The sequence below is a fragment of the Ambystoma mexicanum genome, chromosome 3p, assembly GCF_040938575.1.
Source record: "Ambystoma mexicanum isolate Mex_15411 chromosome 3p, UKY_AmexF1_1, whole genome shotgun sequence".
Taxonomy (NCBI): domain Eukaryota; kingdom Metazoa; phylum Chordata; class Amphibia; order Caudata; family Ambystomatidae; genus Ambystoma; species Ambystoma mexicanum.
The window spans coordinates 864,412,515-864,434,633 of record NC_090925.1 but is presented as its reverse complement, the minus strand read 5'-3'; the positions used below and the strand labels follow the sequence as shown (position 1 = coordinate 864,434,633).

General features: G+C 48.2%; 1 protein-coding gene across 3 annotated transcripts in view; it reads right to left on the bottom strand.

Annotated features, from left to right (window-relative positions):
• MVP (major vault protein) overlaps positions 1–22,119 on the bottom strand; it is a 352,386-nt gene that overhangs the window by 248,656 nt on the left and 81,611 nt on the right. The window contains exon 1 of one of the 3 annotated variants that reach the window (XM_069652028.1): positions 15,027–15,209. The exons of the other annotated variants lie outside the window; for them this stretch is intronic. The gene's annotated coding sequence lies outside the window, so the exon portion shown is untranslated. Of the gene's footprint in view, positions 1–15,026; positions 15,210–22,119 lie in introns of those variants that run through there. 3 annotated transcript variants of the gene reach the window in all.

Sequence of the window (22,119 nt, the reverse complement as noted above, 5' to 3'; positions counted from 1 at the left end):
ATAAATGCATGTTTTACCTAGTGTCAGAGTTCTTCATGTTGGGCGCACATTTGCTTTGTGTGTAATGCATGCACATGTATTGTTACAATGTTAGTTTGGTTACTCCTGCCATCTTCAGTTTTAGATGGTGTCCATCTCCTGCTGTACCTGCCTGGGATAAGGGTGGTACAGTTTGTTTTCTTAGTGAGCAACATTTCCCACCTGTACAATATTGAACTGGGGGAGGGGCAGAAGCTATGGATGACGTATTCATCTGCATCTCAACAGGTTGCGCAGGGGCAGATAGGACAAACTGACCTGGCTGCATGATTGCCATTTAGTGAGATTGGACGGGGGTGAATTGCCAGCAGTGCACCCTTCCGAACTCCGCCCTGCTCCTAACTCCAACCTAGTGGGATCCCTCAGTAAATTATTCCCATTTCCTGCATTGTGTATCTGTGAATAAAGCCTGTGTTCACGCTTCGCTGATTACCTGGTGTGGACTCCCCGCGTGTTTATAACACATGATGTCTCTAGGCTCCCCCTTCCATTTTGGTGATTGCACGTCACTGCTCGGGACCCACCAATACATTTGTGAAGTTGGCACCCATGCAAGCTATAGTGCATGGTGCGGATCTATGTGATAAGTCTGCAAAAAGCATTGTGAATAGCCAAAACATCAATTTTTTCCCCTTGATTTATTTGCACTTTCCCAAAAAATGCGCGGGGAGACCCATGCCCCACAGCCCATATATATCTGCGAGAAAAGGTGCAAACATTCGATTAAATGAATCCTATGTTTTCGGCCTCGCAGTGATGGGATTAAACATTTTTGTACAGACTCACGATAGGTAGACATACAAAAAACTCTCCACATTCGAGAGCTAACAGGCACACAAGATATATCGGTGCTAAGGTCGGACACACCCGCTACCGCTCTTCAAACAGGCCACTCCTTACATCTGCCAACTCAACTGAGCCGTGCTTGAGACATACCCTGAAGCGAACAGCGTGGGTCAGCTTAAAACAGGGGTGTGCCGTGCGCGCACTGTGCAGGTAACATTTCAGAACTTTCTGGAATATCCACTTCACACAATGGGACAAAAGGTCAACAAGGGAAGGGCGTGGGCACTGCTTGTGGGCACGGCAAGGCGATATCTCCCACAGACACTGCTCATGGGCGCACCTGTTACTTCAGTTTGTTCGACGTCACTGGCAGATTGGGAGGCGTCAGTCAGAGTGCCTATAGCATAGCACTCATTCGCCCGTGTGAGATGGCTTCATAGCCTGGCTCATTTGTCGAATGGCGGATCAAGCCCCCTCTAACTCAGTCGGGTTCTGGCAATGATTCCTCGGCAACTGTATCAAGGCTTCCTTGGGGGGGGGGGGTCTGTCTCTCTAGAGCCCAGGGGCGTTGCTAGGGGGGGGCTAAGGGCGCTATAGCCCCTGATCTTTTGGTTGTAGCCCCGGATAGAATCTCAGGAGCTACAGCCAAAAGACTAGCTAGCCCCCAGTCCCAACAGCCCGACATCAGCTTAGCCCCGGGTCTTTTCCAGACCTAGCAACTCCCCTGCTAGAGCCCCTCAATGTGGTAGCCTCGGTACTGCTTTGGTACCTCTATCATCAAAGATGCCACAGCTAAATATGTGCTATGTAAAGCGCTTTGGATCAAAGCGCTGTATAAATATCGAATTATTATTACTCCGACCATATCCCCTCAGTGCCGTCTTAGGTAATGGCCGTTCTCTCGTGAAGTTTGTTTTAAATGTTAAAACGGCCCCCCGCGGAAGATTCTATGTGAAGCTACTGGCGACCAAAATGACAAAAAGCCTGGCGGTGGCACTTCACGCTTTTTCTTAATGTATCACCGAGCCCACCACTCCCCCCCTCCCCTCTTATCACTGCCCTAGTCTACCCTATGGGAAGACCTCTGTTGGCTTTCGAAAGCTCGGCTTTCCAGCTTTCAGAAAGACGCATCGTGTTCCACCAGTGCATGACGCATCCAATACACGGGGAAGCCGAAAGAGGAATACCGAGGGGGTCTCTAGGGATTCGGTGGCATTATAGTGCTGCCAGTGCCACCCAGTTGCCCAATGGTGCACTGGCCAACTGTCCTTTCTAAACGGCAGGGAGGTACCAGAGGCGGACTTTGCACTTGGCAGATGGGCAAAGGCCCGAGCGGGCCCTGCAGTGGCCTAGACCTAGCCCCACGCCTTTCCAGTCTCTTTACACAAGAACACACCCCATCCCTCCTTACTAGGCAAAGAGGTCATAAGAAAGAGCAGTCTTACATTTAACAGGGTTTACATTGTTGGGACCCATTTCAAAATAGGACACAATGCAAGGTTGAGTTTCTGCCCAATCCCTGTTTTCAAGCAGAGACATGTCCAGTCTTAGGCTTGTCTTGTGCCCTGATTTACCTACCGGCTTGTCTGTCCCATGCTAAACCCACCCTGCGTTCCGCGATCTTGGGGCCCATTGGGACTTGGCTTGTTTTACTGCCCTTTGTGTGCCATACCCCTCCTTCTTTCCCTCCCTATTCAGGGTGCCCAACCGTCAGAAATGTCACATCAGAAGCAGTTGTGGCGCACATGGTTCAGTATGGCATCATATCCAGTCCTTTTCCTTCCCAAATCTACTTTTCTGGTAATATTTCTGCAAAAGGCATTTTAACAAAGCACAACAAAATAACACTGTGGGACTGTTGGGCATACAAGGCACTGATATGTTTAATTTGTTTTCCGGGCCTGTCCTGGGACTTTAAAGGCCCTGTTTAGCAAAAGAAATGCAAACTCCCTAATTTTTATGATATAGATTGACATGATCAGAAGCGACATCACAGAAAACAATATTAATAAAGCACAGACATCAGTCTTCCAAACTCTAGGGTATCATTGGTAGACACTTTAAAAAGTGTTCACATGTAAGCCAAGCAAAGAATGTGGAGTACAAGATGTTAATGATATGATAAGTCATTTATAACGCGCCTGTACACAAGTGTTTCTAGGTGAGGGAAGACAGAGGGAGAACAAGACAACGATATTACTAGTGCTTGTGTCATTCAGATCGTGCAAGTGCCAGAACGAGAAGTGCAAGGGGAGGGTGAGGGGGCGAGGGGGTGTGGAGAAGTGACGGGGAGAGGGAACAGAGACAACAGGGCAGCAATGCTCTGAGTAAGTGCGGCACAGGGCAGTGCAATTCTGGGCAAGTGCAAGTGACTGCAGAGGATACAGTTACAGCCCCTAAGTGCATGGAAGCAGTGGAGTAACTTTGCTGAAAATGTTGGGGTGGGGGGGACATGACATCTGAAAAAAGGTGCCCCAGCCAAATGAGTGGGGACAAAATGGTGTGCCATGAAAGTTGGGGGGGGACCAACACCCCTGACCCCCCCCCCCTAAAATTACGCCCATGCATGGAAGGCCCGGAGGCAGTGCAGGTGTAACTTATGGATGGAGAGCCTGGTACCCAGTGAGACTCTGAGGGCGGCCAGGCAACCAGTCGGTGCGGCAGACAGGTAGGTCAGCAGGTCAGGGAAAGAGAGAAAGCAGAGGGGGAAGAGGAACGTTTTGAGCTGCTTCCTGAACTTAAGGCGGTCCGGCCCCAAGATTGAGAGAGGCAGGGAGGCCATTCCAGAAGAAGGCACATGCAGAGGAGAGAGATCTTCCCCCCTCCCCCCATCCCCTCTCTGCCTGGAGAAGCGCCTGACCCTAAGAGAGTTGGAGGTAGTTTAGCGAAGGGCTCGAGAAGGCAGGTATTTAGGAAGAGAGCTTTGGATGCAGCGCGGGCCCCGGCCCCAGAAAGCCTTGTGGACAATGCAAAGGATCTTGAATTTAATCCTTGCAGCCACCGGGAGTCAGTGGAGAGATTTCAGGGCTCGAGAGATACGGTCCCTGGACTTGACGCCAAGGATAAGTCTTGCAGTCGTGTTCTGGATGAGTTGCAGAGGGCGGAGAGTAGAGGCAGGCAGATTTATAAAGAGGCTGTTGCAGTAGTCCAGCCTAGAGAGCACCAGGGCTCTGGAGATGGTGAGCTTCTGGGGGAAGGGGTAAAAAGGAAGAGTACCTTTGAGGAGGTGCAGCTGGTAGTGGGACTTCTTGGCGACGTCCGAGATGTGAGGAGGGAAATAATGGTCCCTATTATTAATATGCAATGCAGGGTTCGAAATTAGGATTCGATGAGTAGGAGCGAATACCAGATCCTGGGTGTCAGGCATCATCCAGTCGGCAAGAGCTACCGCTGGAGAACCAGTGGCTAGTACCCAGCACACAGTGAATCTAACTTCCACATGAAAGCACACTTTACCTTTATGTCCATTTATGTAGGATACATGTGTATGAGATGTGTGTTCCAATTCTTCTTCATTAGCATACTCAAAGCAATGTCATATATGCAGGTTTGTAATGCACCCGTCGGCCTGGGGAGCCAAATGTACCTGTTGGTTTCAACCTAACCAAGCTCTGCTGGCTAAGCAGCTCCCTTCAATTTCGACCCCTGCAACAACTCTATAGTTTAGTACAATGGGGACTGAGTCTCTTCCAGGGTCTCACAATGTCAGCAGATCAGAGCCAGTGAGATTACATGATTTGCCCAGGATCACATGTTTCGATTAAGTGGTGAAATTAGTATTTGGACCCAGGCTGTGATGTAAAAGCACCTGACCAGCTATCTTCCAAGTGATTTTTTTAAGGTTTGGGTTTCCAAAAAATAAGTAATTCGTTTTCTAGCAATAGCTTGAAAGCTACACAATTCACATAAGAAACCAACCTGACAAATACATTATTATAGAAACAGGTCAAGGAAAAAGAAATGTATAGCTTTATTTTCGCCATTCTGATGGCAAGATTGCAGTAGCAACCTGTAAAGGTATGTGGACCTAAAAACAATACCATTTAATTTCAAACAAACATATTCACAGTGAAATAAAATGCTATATTCGGTCTTCTGTTTGAACCATTATATCACATAGCATGCAGCGTTCTGCTCCCCTCCCATTTATTATCACCCACTATTCCTTTCGCACCTTTTAAGGGACAATAGTCCTTCCCCATCCACCCCTGTGTCATCAAGGTCTAATCGGTTTATTGAAATGCTTTGTTGACACAAAGATGAATATGGGATGCTGGGGGAGCAGAGAGAAAGGCGGTGTACGTCCCTGCACTTTTAAATGTTACACGAAAAGTGTGAGCTGGTACGGCTTTGGACAACTGACCCTGCTCCAGAGGATCAAAGTCAGGGCTTAGTCCTGTCCTGAGCCAGCTGTGTGAGAGACACAGGACACATACCATGAAATCTGGACAGTCCTGCAAAATGCGGGACAGTTGGTCACCCTACAGACACACCCCACCGTCCTTTCTCTGTCCTTGGGTTTCACCTGGGCTTGTGTAGGTGCCAACTTGGTACAAGATGAACAAGGAAAACTCACGCAAAAAGGATTTTCCTCACCCATGTGGATCTTTTTGGCCCATTTCAATACGAACTCATCTAAGTGGCTGCATTTTAATTGTGTCCCTATACATTTATCTAGTGGAGCCTTCTTTTTAAAGATGTAGTAGGCATGCTGTGTGCAACAGGGCAGCTGTGTCTGCAAAGGGGTGGGCAGCCAACACAAGCGCCTGCCCTTATCGCATCCTAAATCTATTCGCTTTCTCTTCTTTTCTTTGGACTTCCTTTTTCTCCCACACACCGTTCTTTTTTTCCTTACTAGCTCTTTCCTCTCTACTAGCCCACGCTTTCCTTTCCTCCTCGTCCTACTCTTTGTGCCCACTACGCGATCCCCTGTGCTTGCCTCATTTCCATAATCATCACGCCTTTTTCTCTGCATTTCTGCCAAAGGTTATTTTTCTTGAGATCCCGCTCTCTTCCTTATTCTGCTACTATAGACACAGTACCCGGTCCTTCCGTCACTCTGTCCCTCCCTCTTTTACCCACGTCACACCCCATTTCCAGTTACATTTCTGTCCCTCTGCTACACACCCCTCATTCACTTACCTCCCTCTCCCCTCCCTCACACTTCATGTCTCCCCAACTCTTTAAACCCCCATTCTCCCTACACTCCCGCTCTCCATTTCCCTTCCCTCTTACCCCTGCATTTCCCCTCACTCTTGTGCCTCATAAACTATTGCCCCCTTCTCCTGCCCTCCTTCATTCTCCGTCCCCATTCACCTTTACCCCTCTCACCTGGATCCCTTCACGCAACTCATCTCCTGCCTTTCTTTACTTTGAATCTCTCCCTCACACTCCTGCTGTCCTTCACTCTCCACTCTCCTGTCCCATCACTGTCCATGTCACCTGCCACTTCTCTGCATTTCTCCCTCATGATCCTGCCCTTATTCACTCTTCCATTTCCATTTTCCTGTATAGCTGGAGGTGATATGGAGGCAGTGGGTTGGGGGTAAGAGGTCTTTCAAGTGTCACAGGAAGCACCCACAAAACAAGAATAGGTTAGAATGTTTCAAAATTAAAAGGTGCACTCCTTTAAGCCTGCGATGTTCAATGCCATTTCAAGTGTGGGGTAAAACACCGGGTCATGCATAACATGGATCTGCATGCCGTAGGAATTATACTGTGTTAATCCTGAAAAGTCCCTTCCCATTGCCCATCTATTGCCACAAAACCGTATAATTTCCAACATTAGCGTCAGGCTTGATTATCAGATATTACCACCATTGACGGAAAATTCTGGTGAGGAGACCAGCTGTTGTCAGCTAGAGTTCATCACTGTCCAACTCCAGCCACTCTAAGCTCTGCCACCATGTCCCACCCACCTGTTGCCCTCCGTCAATCTTGCTCACGGGGCCTTTTTTTAAATGCCTGGCCCCTTTCGACACGGACCAGCAGAAGCTAAGGAAACCGTACCATGCAGTTGGTATTAAAAATGTTGTCGAAACCAGGTAGAGCCTGGTTACTTCCACTTTACTGGCCTCAGTGTGGAGGTTTGCACTTCCCGAGTGCTAACTTATCAGGACAGGTCCCAAAAGACGGTAGGCAATACGGAACAGGAAGACTGTCCTTTTGGCATGCAGACAGGTTTGGGCTGAGCTTCCACCAGTGGCACAAAGGCCATTGGCCGTCCAAAATGTTGTTTTTACTTGACCTGGCTGACCGAACTATAGGGCTGTGGACACAGAAGACAAATTACAAATGTAAAGCATTTGATTGTTAGCAACTGCATATGTATGCATACATTTTTAGTTCATTGAAATCATGATGGGTGTTAGTACTTGCTTGGCAGGGGAGCGGCTGGAAAGGAGACAGCTCATTCTCACATCAGTCCATAAGTGTGTGATTTCAGATGTGGAGAGAGCTAACTGCTTGTAACATTCAAGCTGCACCAGAATAGTTGTATTAGAATGCAAAAAGTTAAGATGGCCCCTACACAAATAAGATTGCCCCACCCCCCAAAATGCTGGTCTAGTTGCGCCCATGGCTACCAGTCCCATCTAGGGCTGCAGTAGGCCTCAATTCGATGGCATGTGCAAAGGGGGGCCACAGGTTGATTTGGGTGCTGCTCCTGCCAGCGAGCTCGGCTGATTTCCAGAATGACCCCCTGTCCAGCATAAAGGGGGGCAGGAAGTGTTTGGGAGCAGGTAACGGTTGTAACTGGGTCATGTTTGTCGCTGCTCCTGTGCCTTCCCTGCCTCCTCGGGTGTGAGGGGGTCTTAGGCCGGTGCACGCAGGAAAGGGCGGGAGAGTGCGGTGAGCAGGCCACCAGGTGGCAGTGCTGTGCGCCATTAGGGGTGCTCAGGCTGCTGTTGTCGGCACTGCCAGGCCCCATGGAGTGAGCGTGAGAGCCCGGGCATTGGGGTGCCCTGAGGGTAGGTGGGGGCCATTTCTCAGGAGGATATTTAAATAAAATTTAAAAAAATCATACCATATAATAAAAGGCCAGATGTATGTTTGTCCGAAGCCATCCTGCCCGCTTCGCCTGTTATTCCGGCTAGAAAGAGCTGTTGCCTTGCGCATACAATAAGACTTCAAGTTCATCTTCCAGGCAAATAAAATGTGTACTTCATGTTCCGACCACTAGAGGGAGCTGTTGCCTTTACGCATATAACAATAAGACTTAAAGTTCATCTTCCAAGCGATCAAAATGTGTATTTCAATGAGAACATGCAATTAGCTGCAGAAAAGGCCCAAGACAGGGATACCACTTTAACAGCATACTTCAAGTTGCATACACTAAGAAAATGTATACATTTAAAAAAAAATAAAATATATATATATATATATATATATATACACACACACACACATACACAGAAATTCATTTGACTACACACTTTCTCTAACGAAAGAAATTACTTTTTTCAATGTACTTATGTATTATGTAATTTGTCACTGTAATATTTCTTGGTATGTATTATTACATCAAGAATATTCTTCATGCACGGTTTAAACTTTGACTTCAATTTACTTTATTTTATGATCTCATGTCTACTTAGAATCATTCTGCATGTTCAGTATGGCGCAAACAGGATAATACCATTCACAAGAAATCACTCTTTCCTATTTCGACAGTCAAGATAGAGTTATAGACCTCTGCAGACAACTGATATATATATATATTTTAAAAAATTGGATTTGCCCAAAGAGAAGGTCCTCTGACTGTATCCATTGACAAAAAAAGTGAATTGTATTACTTGACATTACTCAATATTATATATTTGAGTCCAAAACCTGTACGTGGAATCTAAGAAATGAAGAGCGGATACACAAATTGGCTGCATGTACTGTGAACTTTCAACGGATTCTGTGAGATTTTGTTTGGGGTTACTACTCCTCCACGTACAAAGAGCAAGATATTTTACAATCTTTTTTTTCTATCAACATAAATTACATTAAAATGCACCACATATAAATTTACACTCTGAAAATGTCTCCCTTTACGCACATTAGCCCGTGCACACAGGCTTTTCCTTGTGTGTGTGTGTATATATATATATATATATATATATATATATATATATATATACACACACACACACACACACACACACACACACACACACACACACACACACACACACACACACACACACACACACACACACACACATTTAAGAAGAGTACTTGGCCAATTTAAGGAAAGGGGCAGCAGGGCAGCCTGGGCATATGGGTGCCCTGAGGACAGAGGGGGGGGGCAGTCCACAAGGGGATATTTAAACAAAAACAATAAAAGTAAATACTCGGTCTCGGGAGGATAGCTTAAGGGCAATGTGCTCGCCTTGGAAGCAAGACGACACGGAGCCGCACAGTTCGATCCCCGGGTCGGCGCTTAGAAACCCCTGGTATAAAGCAGTTTAGTAAGGGAAGGGCTTAATTATATTACAGTAGCCTCTGGGGGCAACTTATAGAGGGGCCTAGGTTGCAGGTCACTGGCACCAGGGGTACAGGGCAAGGGGGGTTTGTTCATCAGAGGGGGAGGAGAGAGTAGGGGTACCATGTCTGGGGGGCTAGTGGATGCTCGGGTCCTGCGGGAGGCACCGAGTATCATAAGTAGGGCATTGAAAGCCCAGCTGGAGGGTGTAGTACAAGAGGTCACATGGGATATGGGTCCTAGGGGGGTAGGCCCTAGCGCAAGACAGCCTCGAACAGGGCCCTCGCAGCAGTGGTGGCTTGCAGCCCGTCAGCTGGGACAGATGAGGGGAGGGTTAAAGAAAACTGGAGGATTGGATGATTTGGGAGGAGGAAGGTCATGAGGATTGGGGAGAGGAGGAGAGCAGAGAAAAATGTGGTAGGGTGGTGCGGGAGGATATGGGGTTGCAACACACATATGGAAGGAGTAAGGGAAAGGTGGAGGTAGGGGGCAGGCTAACACGCAGAGAGGATCTCCTGATGTGTTTTGTCCCCACAGTAGGAGCCCATCAGGAATTAAAGGAGAAGTGGCAGTGATGAAGACAGGGAGGTGCAATTGGGCACTATGGACAGACCTCCAAGAGGTGAGCAAGGAAGGGAATGGTCCGCTGCATGGGGCAAGATGGGGATCGCAAAGGAGGGGGACGGGGGTGGGCAGACTTTGGGGAGGAGGGATGGGGAGGTGGATGCAGGGCCATTGGTGAGAGCAGAGGCGAGGAGTGTAAGCACGGTGGAGGTGCAGACAGATAAGGTACCGGAGGAGGTGGTATTGGCGGTGGTGGAGGTTGGCGCTGCTGGGCCTAAGGAGGGTACGAAGAAGTTGAAGAAGTTACCCAAATGGGTATTACAAAGCCGCTGGGCATGCACTTAATGGCGGCTACCAAGGAGTAAGGGAAGTGAGGGCGAAAAGGGATCAAAAGGGGAGGAGCGGGAGCTGGCATCAAGGCCGAAGGTGCCTGTAATGTGCACTGTGAGAAGTACCCGGAGAGGAGTGTGGCGTTGTTCAAATATATGGATGTCATCAGGAAGGCATTTGTCAGTTTTGGTGGTTTCGCATGGGTGAGGTACCATGAAGAGTTCGGGGCAAGGATGGGAGAGGACCAGGTGGCAGTGTGGGGGAGATAGTCATGGACCTGTGGTTACAGTGGATGGCACCTACGCTCCCGGCGCTCACATTACACACAGCAAGCAATTTGCCTGTGCCTTACCAACACTTTCATGGTCGGCCTGTTTTAGACAAGGCGGGGGGGAGGAGGCAGAGGGTCTCCGTCAGCGGCATAATGGCCTTTTAACAAGGAAGGGTGCTCCAGGGCTTTCTGTAAATTCAGGCACAAGTGCAGCAGACGTGCAGGACGGCACCTTGTCATGCAATGTTTCGCGGCAGGAGACAGGGGGAGGGGTAGGGGTGCCAGTAGGGAGTTGTGGGGAAAGGCCTGTACTCCAGTTAAGTTGAAAATTGTGGCGGAATGGCTGTGTTGTTACCCATAGGTATAAACAGAAAAATGGACCAAGGGCAAGAGGATGCTAGACAACAGTTCAGCAAATTTCTAAAACATTTTTTTATTTTCATACACTGTAAATATTCAGTAGTGGTAAACCAACCAATAATTAAAAACCAATTTGCAAAAATTGTCTGTAATGACTCACACTTCATTCAATCTACTCCATCAAGCATACTCATTCATACGTACATTTGCAATGCTCATTCACTGTATATTTCATATATCGGCCTTGTGACATACATGGCCTCTTTACACTTATTCACAACATTTTCCTACACCCCATATGTATACTGGTGTGTCTCTCTATTATGCAATAAATGTTGTCAGATGTTGTTGACACGTGTTTCAGTCGGAATCAGCAGCCTTGATACTACGGCCCTTAATATTCTCCAACCTTCTTCAGGACGGAAATTGATACCTTGCTGTGCACCACTTCTACCCTCATGGAGTTGAAAATATAATCCCCAGAGGAATCTATATGGGAGTTCAGGACTGTGGGAAAGCTCCCCAATGCGCACGCAACTAGATCAACTCTGGCAGAGCTCTACTATTATTCAATTGGAACACTAGCGTAGAACGTGGTCCCCGGAGCTTTCTTTTCGCGGACCATGGATGCCAATAGACATCCCCATAGGATAGATGCTCTCCAAAACGCTGGGTACTCTGTGTACTGTCTTTTGCTTCCCTCGCTCATGCAAACTCTGATCTGAGCGAGTAGTGACGTCCAAAGGACACAGCCCTGCAGATCAGGGGAAGGGAGGATTTGTCTCTAGTAAAGGCTGGTTTAATGTGGCGGAGATGTCCAGATGGTTGTATACTAATTGACCTTTTCACAATTGATCTCGGGAGAATTGACCTTCAGAGAATTTACCTAATTTAGAAGGTCAATTAGGACATATATGGGTGGGGAAATCCCCCCGTAACTCCAACCCAATCCAAAAAATCCTGCAATTCCCCACCCAATCCCCTTATATTAAATCCAAAACCAACCCAATACATACATAAAATAACTAAAATAACATAAAGGTCAATTGAGCAGAAGGTCAATTAGGACGACTATAATTAGGTCAATTGTGCAAAAGGTCAATTGTAAAAGGTTAATTTGGGTAATACCGTCCAAGATAGGGTAGGTTTGGTGTTCCAACATGAGATTGGGGAATGGGTAACAGCGGGGCAGGTTTTGGCAGTGATGAGGAAGGGTTTGACAGCATTAGGTGAGTGGGCTGAGGAATTTAGGACTTTTTCTTTTAGGACTGCAGCGGCGTCAGAGGGAAGTATGTTGGGCTTGACTGAAAGGGGTTTGAAGAGTTAAGGGTGTTGGAAATCATCAAAATGCAAGGTGTACATCGTAGATCTGGGTGAGGTGAGCTGGTAGGGGAGGGTAGACTTGGGGGCAGAGGGTTTCAGGAGGGAAGCTCATTTTATTTTTTCTAGCGGATGCGGCTCGAAGGAGCAGTGAGGTTCCACAGATATGGATCTGCGGCCATTCCATGGTGAAATAGGCAGGGAGAGCGGCTGCAAAGAGAATGTTTGGTACCCAGTTGGGATGCAGATATGAGGTTGCATTGCTGAGATGGTCAGGGGTGAGAGGGCTTAGGTGGGACCAGTTGCTGCCCATGCTGGCTGGTTTAAGGGAGCAGCATGGAGTGCCGGCGGTGCTGTTTTTACACACGGGGAGAATGATTTGGTGAGGAACCTAGATTGGAGCTGATTGAGGTTCCTTTGTATTGGACAGAGTTAATGCCTAGGAGTGTATGGAGGGAAGCTATCAACGAAGTGGCAGTTAAGCAGACACAGAAAAAGATTAACAGAGAAATGGTAACATTTTGCAGGTCCTGAGGGTGTGGACGTTGGCACACCAGGACATTAAGTACAAGGAATTTGATTTGTTTCGAGAGAATGGCATGCACTTGTCAGTATTGGGTAATCAGTATTATTTGCTGGATTTGAGGATAGCGGTCAAAGAATTGATAAAAGTGTGGAGGTAAATGGAGAGTGGGGCAGAAAGAACACCTCAGGGGAGGTTTTTCTGGGTGCCGAGTACATGGTCCTTTGGTGGATGGCTCAGGGAAGCTAAAAGGGGTATTAGTGTGGTAAAGGAGAGGGCTAGCACTGTTTGCACAGACACGCTAACGGGGGGAGGGTACAAAAGAGTCAAAAGGCATGGAAGAAGGAGCGGTGTAGCCTCTGGGAGAAGAGGGGGGAAAAAGGGCTGCAAGAAGGGTGACAGGAATTGAGGGGCAGCGGAGCGAACAAGAGACAAGCATTAATGAAGGAATTAATTGTTTTGGTTAATTGTTAATGATCATTATTCTGTAAGGCCAAAGAGCCAGGTTATCGTTTTATTGTAAGCCATGGCCTGTCCCAATAAAGCGACCATCCAAGATAAAGGGGGGCAGGGAAGGTTCGGGGGCAAGCGACGATTCCAACGGTTTACCTTTTCCTGCCCTCTGTCCCTGTTTTTGTAAGGGGCAGTGAGAGGTTTATTTATTGTTTTTTTTTGGGATTGGCACAGAAAATAGGGGTTGGCGGCTTGCATGTGGGGGTTGGTGGCGTTGGTGATGCCGGTTTCATGACCTCCCCTTTCAAAAGCTTTTTGAAGTGCCCCAGGCACTTTGTCATCAGGGTGACCCGCCCAGTGCTGCTATGGGGACTTGAGCGGTCTTCTTTATAGGGTGAAACCAGTATTTCAAGCTGGTCCCATGGAAACCATCAAACAGAGCATGCCTGCGAGGCAAAAATGAGGCCCTGCGACACCGCCAAGCCTCCTGCCATATGCCACCTGTGCCCTAGACAAAGCTTCAGGTCCGTGTCCTTCATACCTAGGTATGCCCCAACCCCAGCATCACTACCCTAGCATGCAGTCCCAGCCAATACCCCCCACACTCACCTCAGACCCTCACGCCCCCCATTGTTTTCTCACTTCAGTGGCCTATTGACAGGGCCTACTCAGGCTACCCGGTGCAACCATAGGGTACTTCCCTCACAGTCCTATACCTGTGGCCATTAAGAGAAGTCTCACAATATGGACCACCCTGTGGGTATGTAGGAGGATGCTGCCAAGCCCCTCCACACCCTGCAGGGTCTGTACTGCCGAGGGTCCCACCAAGAACAGACCAAATGAGGTAACCATGGTGACAGAGTTTTAGCTCTCAGAATCTACTGATAGTTCTCGGTGTTCACCAGTCACGGTCCAGAGGACGTTCCTTTTCTGTGCTCGTGCCAGTACTATGGAACTCACTCCCTCAATATTTGCGAGGGTTTCAAGCTGACCATCTGATCTTTCGAAAAGCAACACTTTCCTTTTTTGAGGAATGATGATATACTTTTCACCGGTTTGCAGTCAGCGCCAAGATGCCTCCAGACCTTGGTTCGCGCTTAAGAAATATGGATACATACATACAACCCCCAACCTTTGTTCTACTAGGGAACACCAAGTGGGATAAAAACCATACACAGTTCAGAACGGGGTCCCTACCACTTTTTTTCTCTTTTCTCAAATCATTTTGTGGAACTCTTTTTTTAAAATTTTTCAATTTTGTATTCAGCTTGCATTCAATTAGTACATTTGTCATTTTGTAAAAATAGGGGTCCCACCATAACATAATATCCAGGCCCAGACAGCGAATAAAGACCAGGTCCCTCACCCTCTGGTGCCCAAGTCCATCCACCAAGTGTGAAACCTAGGGCTTGCAGTCGCGCTGCGTCTAGGAGGTGAGGGGTCAAAAGTACAGCCCAGCGCCCTCAAACATAAGTCTGTAGTGTTTGGGCTGTCCCTTTGAAAGCCTGAGAGGTGATTGATCTCTCGACCCACCACCTCCGCATGTCACTGGCGGTGCCCCAACTTTGACTGCCTTCCACAGAAGCACTAGCTTCACGTGTGCCTGACACAGCAAGCACTACAGCTCCTACTCCTTCCTACCGTCCCGAGGCAGGGATTAGCATATATATATACACAGATAAAAACTTCCATCACTCTCTCACTCTTTCTATAAGGGACACGCAGCAACCTCTGCCCCTTAGGTATCAGGCGGAACGCCCCCACCCTCTATGCGCTAGGTCTACTCTCTCAAGGTGGGGCCCACTAGTCAGTTGATCTTAGTACCCAACCGGACACGTTACCAAGCGTTCCCCTTAGTGTAGTGAAGGGGCGGGGAAAGGGGGGGGGGGGTAAACAGAGTATGGGGTTACCTGTGCAGAAATCTGCCACTTGGACCGTCTCGGCTGGAAGAAAAGCTGAGCTGCGACAGCACCACTCCCTGCACACAGGCCAGAGGAGAAGGGAAGAAGCGGCGGCCGGGAGGGGCGGCGTTAAGTCAAGAGGAGGTAGGGCGGATAGGCGGTACAGAGGAAGAAACGTGGGTGTGGAGAAAAGGGGAGGGCAGGGGAGGGGGCGGGGGTCTGAGGAGAGGAGGTGCAGGCATGGAAGGGCGTAAAGAGAACGGAAGTACGAGGAATGTATGAAGAGAGACGAGGCCTGGTGGCAGCGAGGCTGTTAGATTTATTGAGTCGTCACAAGATTGGGTAGAGACTACAAACAGAAGAGTCACAGAGAGAGGCAGGAGGTGGCAGCAGGCCGGGATCTATCAAAGAGGAGATAGAGGCAATAACTAAAATATAAATATAGCTAGCTGTTTAAGTTGCAGATGGAATGCCATTCTGAGACTGGGCTGTATAACGAGAAGGCGTAGACATTTGGAGGCATATAGACAATGTTCGCATTTCGAGAAGTATGGAAGGTAAAGAGAGAAGTATATGTCATTTATAAAGCGCCTGTACACATGTATTTCTAGGCGCAACAAGACAAGGGAGGGTAAGGAGGGAAGACCAGACAAATGATCTTACTAGGTCTTGTGTCATTCAGATTGTGCAAGTGCGGTAGGGGAAGTGGATGGAGAAATGCAAGGGAGAGGGAAAGGGCGATCAGGGCAGTGGTGCTCTGAGTAAGTGCAGCCAGGGCAGCGCAGCTCTGGGTAAGTGCAAGGATGCGGGGGCCTGCCGATGTTACATTTACAGCCCCTAGTGCATGACAGGCCAGGTGGCAGTGCAGGGGAGACTGGTCACAGAGGAGCCTGGTGCCCAGTGAGACTCTGAGGGTATCCGAGCGACCTGTCATTCAGGCTGATAGGTCTGCAGGGGAGGGAGAGAGAGAAAGCAGAGGATAAAAGGAAAGTCTTGAGCTGCTTCTGGAACTTAAGGTGGTCTGGCTCAAGTATGAAAGGTGCAGCGAGACCGTTCCAGAGAGAGGCACCTGCAGAGGAAAGTGATCTGCCCCCTACTCTATGCCTGGAGAAGCGTCTGACCCTCAGAGAGTTGGAGGCAGCAGAGCAAAGGGCTGGAGAAGGAAGGTATTTAGGAAGAGAGTGTTGGATGTAGTGCGGCCCACAGAAAGCCTTGTGGACGATACAGAGGGTCTTGAACTTGATCCTTGCAGCCACTGGGAGCCAGTGGAGAGATTTCAGAAGAGGTATAAAGGCTGAGAAAATGAGCGGGTAGCATATAGAGGGGAAGATATGCCAAAGGAAAACGATCAAGAAAGGAAGGTGCGAGATGGAATGATCAGAATAGGGGTATACTCATTAAAGACTGAGAGGTATACAGTGAAGGCCGGTGTGTACCAAACAAGGGGGAAGGGTGTGGAGAGAAGGAAGGTATTGAGTAGAAGGCATAGGAAAACAAAAAATATCCATAGAGAGAAAGTGTACCAGTAAGGTGGGGGGTGGTATAATACAAAGAGAGAAGTTAGTGCCGAGAAGAAACAGTAAATTAAAGAGGGAATGCAGAGAATCGAGTTATGGGGAGAATGACCAGTATAGAGCATACGTAAGGTTCATCTAGAGACTAGATATGCATTTATAGGGGAGGTTTGTATAGCGAGAAGGGGTATACAAAGAGAGGTATGGTGCTGTCTTGAAATTGCAGAGACTGGGAGATTTAGAAAAGAAGAATCTGTGATCACTGCACCGCCTGCAATTCCGCAGACAAAAATGACGACCATTAGGGCGTAGCACAGACATCAGATAGATCACTATGGCCCGCTCCTCCATCCCCGGCCAGTTACCTTAACGGCAGCACACACAGAAGTGTGCTGCTGACTTCCCGCGATCCCTGAGGTGTCAGTTCCCACCCAGTTACGTGGGTCAGTGCTGGCGCTGCAGGTTTTTTTTTTTTCCTTAAATCTTTCTTGTCCACTGCTCTCCATTTAACAGAATCAAGGGACAACTCCGACCCCCATTACCACAACTAAGAGGAGCAGGGGAGACCCCAGCATTCCCTGCTTCGCTTAGTAGTAATGGTATGGTTCCGAAAAGAATGTGTGTATATAGATAGAATGTATATGGAGAACGGGAGAGGTATGAGTGGCTACTGTTGTGCTTAAATATACTGTCCCCTAAAGCACTGCATTTTCCCATGCTTTGGTGGTCCCTGTCCCCTGATGGCATCGACAAGGGACCAGTGCCAAAAGCGCTGTGCCGAAGCGGCCGCACCCCAAGAGCTGCACCAAAACACAGTGTACCGCAGAAAACCTGACTGGATAGGAAATATGGGAGGAGTTTATAGAGAGGAAAAAATTCATAGTAAAAGGTGATATATATATATATAAAGAGGATGTAACATGTGTCAGGGTGGTGTAGCTAGAAGGGGAGATGTTCAGACAGGATAGCATGGGAGGTACAGATGATACAAGAATGAGATAAAGCATGCATAGAGAGACAGGAGAGAATTAAAGTACAGCAAGTCAGAGGACACAGGAAGTTATAGAGGACAGACATCATGTATAGAAAGGGAGGTGTAGTAAAGAGGAAAGAAGAGGAGGACGTACCCAGAGGAACTATCAATTATAGAGAATGGTGGTATAGATCGTGCTTTAAGTGGGCCGGGACTGTGCTCCGGAAGTCTCCAAAAAGTGCAACTCAGCCGGGGCCCTGCTGGGGCTCCCCGATCCCACCACAACATTGGCGGGACACATCCCGCTGCAGCCGCGACAGAAGATGTGCCCGTCATTTTTTCGAGTTAGGCAAACTGACAGAAGTGCCAGCCAGCCACAATGCTGTGGCTGACTGGCACTTCTGTCAGTCAGTGTAACTTCCCCCTGTGAACCCTTGCATGAGGGAGGGTGGGGGGGGGTCACAGGATGTTTCTGTTAGGGAGAATTCTCTGATAAGGCTAATTTCCCAAACCTAGTGAGTCCCGCAGCAGCTTTGCTGGATTTATGGGGTTTGTTTTTTTCTCCTGCTAAGAGTGAGACTCTTTTACTCCCACTCTTAGACATGATTTCAGGTATGTCCTTGACTTGTTATGTACTTATGGGCTATGGGGTTTCTTTTTTACTCCATAGGGTATCATCTGTTTTTCTGTATGTGTGGTACACAGCACCCTCAGTGCAGTACCACAGGGGTGTCACAGTGACCCCCAAACATAGACTCCATACCGTGGGACTGACTACTGTCTCCCAGGGCATGTAAAGTCACCATTGGCATTACTAGTCCAAAATTGTGAACAGAACCAGTACAAACCATCATACTGTGGAAGTACTGGTAAGGGGTAATTCGATTGCCCCTGGGTCTGTTTTCGAGGGGGCACTATCCCGTCCCCCTCGTCGAGTTTCTGGATGGTGGCAGTGATTACCACGTGAAATATTCCTCGGGGATATTCTCTATGGGATTTTCCCATTGATTTTCAACGCACCACTTTTTGGTGCAATGTTAAAGATACCGCCGGTTTATTTATTTAATATTAAATCACCGGTTGGGTCTTTGTGCCAGAACTCGATTCTAAAATGGCGTTTGTGTCCGTCTCTGTAACTCTGACCAAGGTCAAGCCCTTTGTTCCACTATTTTGGCGGGCTTCTCCACAGAAGCCACCCAAATGGTGCCACTCGGTCTAGGTTCCACAGGAAGGGTGGAGGGGGGAATTGGCACCCTGGACTGCGTTGCCTTAGCAACCCAAGTCGCACTCTACTCTGATTGGCCCAGTGGTGAGCTGCCGGCTCACCACTTTGCATGTGTGATTGACAGCTAGGCTGATGAATGGGGGTTTTTCTGCATAAAAGCAGGGCCTTTGGGACTGGATCTTCAGAAGTCGCCACAGGACCTAAGAATCCGAAGAGGGAAGAAGCTGAGCCACCTGCAACCGACGACACCACCAGTGAAGCCCTGCTGCAACAAACTCACCACTTTTCCAACAACAAGAGAAGATCTTCTGCTGGAGAGTCTTCTCCCTTTGAGCTGGTAGGACCAACCAGTTCGCCCTTTTTCATTTCCAAAGACGTCACTTGGTCGAATCGCCCGTGCCAAGCACCCCGGCGGCCAGATAGCCAAGCTCACCACTTTTGACCGCGAATAAAAGGACCGCACCTTTTAATCGGGAACTCTGCGGCTGGGTTCATCCCTGCGCAGTGCAACAACTCCACGTTTCCTCCTCGACGAGATCTTCTCTTCCCCTGGTCGGAACCACGAACCTCACCCACTGCCAGGAACAACTGCCCCCGCTGGAGCTTCCTCTATCTTTAAGGTACTGTGTCCTGCCTGGCCTCCCTTTCTACAGATTGCTAAAGGTGACCCATAAATCCTTGGCTTCTAAACTGGTTTGTCTCCAGGCCTCCTAACTATATCTTTTGACTCACCCCAACCTCTTTTGAACACTCTGCAAAGACTTTCAGTGCACTTTAAACCTTGTGATCCTGGCTTGGCTCCATTTAAAGTGGGCCTGGCCTATGAACTTTGGCTCTACAGTATAACCTGCCTTTCTCCCCTTGCTCTGAACTCTTAAAAGTGTTGGGAACTGTTTTATTTTATGCTCTGCCTTTTCTCTCCCTTTTTAACCTAAACTATTGAAGTGCCATCTAGGTTAAGCGCTCACTTCTGTCTTAACAAATAGTTGTGCTTTAACCCTGACTTGTCTGATAGTTATCAAGGGAGGTGTGTATACTTACCCGACTGTGTTTTAGATTACTTTTCATTGAGAGTGCTAGTGTAGTGCCTAAAGTGTGTTTTAAATAAATAACTATATACTTTTTATACAAAGCTCTGGTCAGTGTTTGTTTGCTCTACTGTGTTCTGACCCTATTGTGCATACTCTGCATACTGCCCTACTCTTCTTGAGAGAAGTCTGACTGCTCAGCCACAGCTACCAGGTAAATCTGGGTGGTGCAGACTGCTACCAATTGGGTTTACTGCTGCACCTGTAGTCTTAATCTTTTTGCAGTGTTCCCCAAGGGAACTGCACAGGATTCTGCCTAACACTGGGTCACAGGAGGAAGTTAATGTCTTTTTGTTTCCACCGCCTCAATTCACCTCGGCGAACCTGGGGACTCCATTCCCTATTTCGATGTTTATAAAAGATGGCTTGAAAAGTACATAAATCAAGCCATCTTTTATATAGCTTTGCCGACGGTCAAAGACGCCTCAGACAAAGATTTATAAAAGATGGATTGAATTGTGTACTTTTCAAGTCATCTTCTATAAATACAAATATTTCTATGTTTAAAAAAGATGGCTTGAAAAGTACGCAGACCATAAGGTGTGGGTAAATTACTATGGTTTGTGCACTTTTCAAGCCATCTTTCATACACCTATAAATATGTAACATATTTATAGGTTTATAAAAGATGGCTTGCATAGTACACAAACCATAGCAAAGGTATGCATACAAATATGTAAATGCTTACATGCATTTATATATTTGTATCTGTACAATACTAGGGTTTGTGTACTTACGTGTTTAGGGCACGCCCACCTCAAGCCACGCCCCCAAACCCCCTTCCCCTGGATTTCTTACCCCACTTAAAGCCCTGGGTATAGAGGAGGGGGTAGCCGAGTAGGAAGCAAGGAGAGAGACTGTAGAATAGGTGCGGAGGACATGCTTTTGGGGTGCAGGAATTATGTAGACGAGAGAGTCAAAGAAAGGGGAATGTGTAGCTGTTTAGCTCGCATTTGTTTTTGGTACTTGTGGGTCTTGCTTTCGCAATATAATAAACCTAGACCACACCTCTCAAAATGCTTTAGGAATAACACGAACTCGATAGGTCAGATCTCTACAGAGTCCTACCCTTTAATCCTGCCTCGCCCTCCCCCAGACAAGGCAGCCGTTTCCCGACATTGGCCAGTCAACAGCACTTGACAGCTGCGAGGCTAATGTTACCGTTCAGTGGGAGGGACATATGGAAATGAGGAAGCGAGGCAACCGTAGCTCCCCTGGTCTAAGGATCAATGCTCACACAACCCGGAAATCCACGCCTATAATAACCCTCCCCTTTTACCTAACGCGCCCAACTATCCCAATACCTAACTATCTCTTAGAGATTAAGCTATCAATCAGCATTGTTATCAAATGTACCGAGCGTTTACGGCCGGTGTTGGGACATGCACAGGTCAGTGAGAGGAGTTATGGCCACAGACTAGAAAGATACTCACTGTGAGGACTAGGCAAGCATTTATAAGACAAGCTGCTTCCCATGATAGAATGCTGATAGGTAGGTGCGGAGTTACTAAGTACAGCGTTTGCCAGCACACGTTTATTTTCTTTCACAACGAAAACCGAGCTATTGGAGGGCGTGGCCCTAAGGATCGTGAAACGCCAGGCCCTACACTCTTATCAAGGGGGTGTTTTATCATACAACACTGGTGTTATATGGTGGTGGCTGCCCAGGGCCCCCTCCGGCACTCACACGCAGGCACGCATGCACACACTAGGGACCACACGGGACCCGTATGTTCAGCTCGGGTCCCTGGCTCCAACTGCCGGCGGACCGTCTTTATTTCAACAGCGCATGCGCAAGCCTCTTTCCGCTCTTTTCCGCTCGCGCATGGGTAACAATGTATACATTAGGCAACATCCCTCCTTTCCCCCAAACAAGAAACAGTTATAACAGGTGCACTGAACAATAACTGTTCAAACTTATACTAACAGTCTTCCACCTGTTACGAGGCAGAGTCCATAATAAAGTCTTGGAATCTCTGTGGCGGCTTGCGTCCCGCCCGGCTCGGGTACCTTCGTGCCTCATCTGGGGGCGCCTATAGTGCCTCGGGAGCTTCTGGCGGTCCATCGTTCCTTGGTGGAGATCTCCTGGTCCCGGCAGTTCGCTCACTTCGGGGTTGGGTGTCGCCTCAATCCGCTTGAAGAATGACGCATTCCTCGTGACCGTGCCTCGGGCATTGGCTGCTGTGACCATGGACCCCTTGACGTGGGTCACCCACAACGGCTGCGCTTCGTAGGGTAATGATAGCTTCCCTTCCGGCCTCCGGTTCCGAACCAGCACAGTGTCCCCCACAGCAATCGCCTT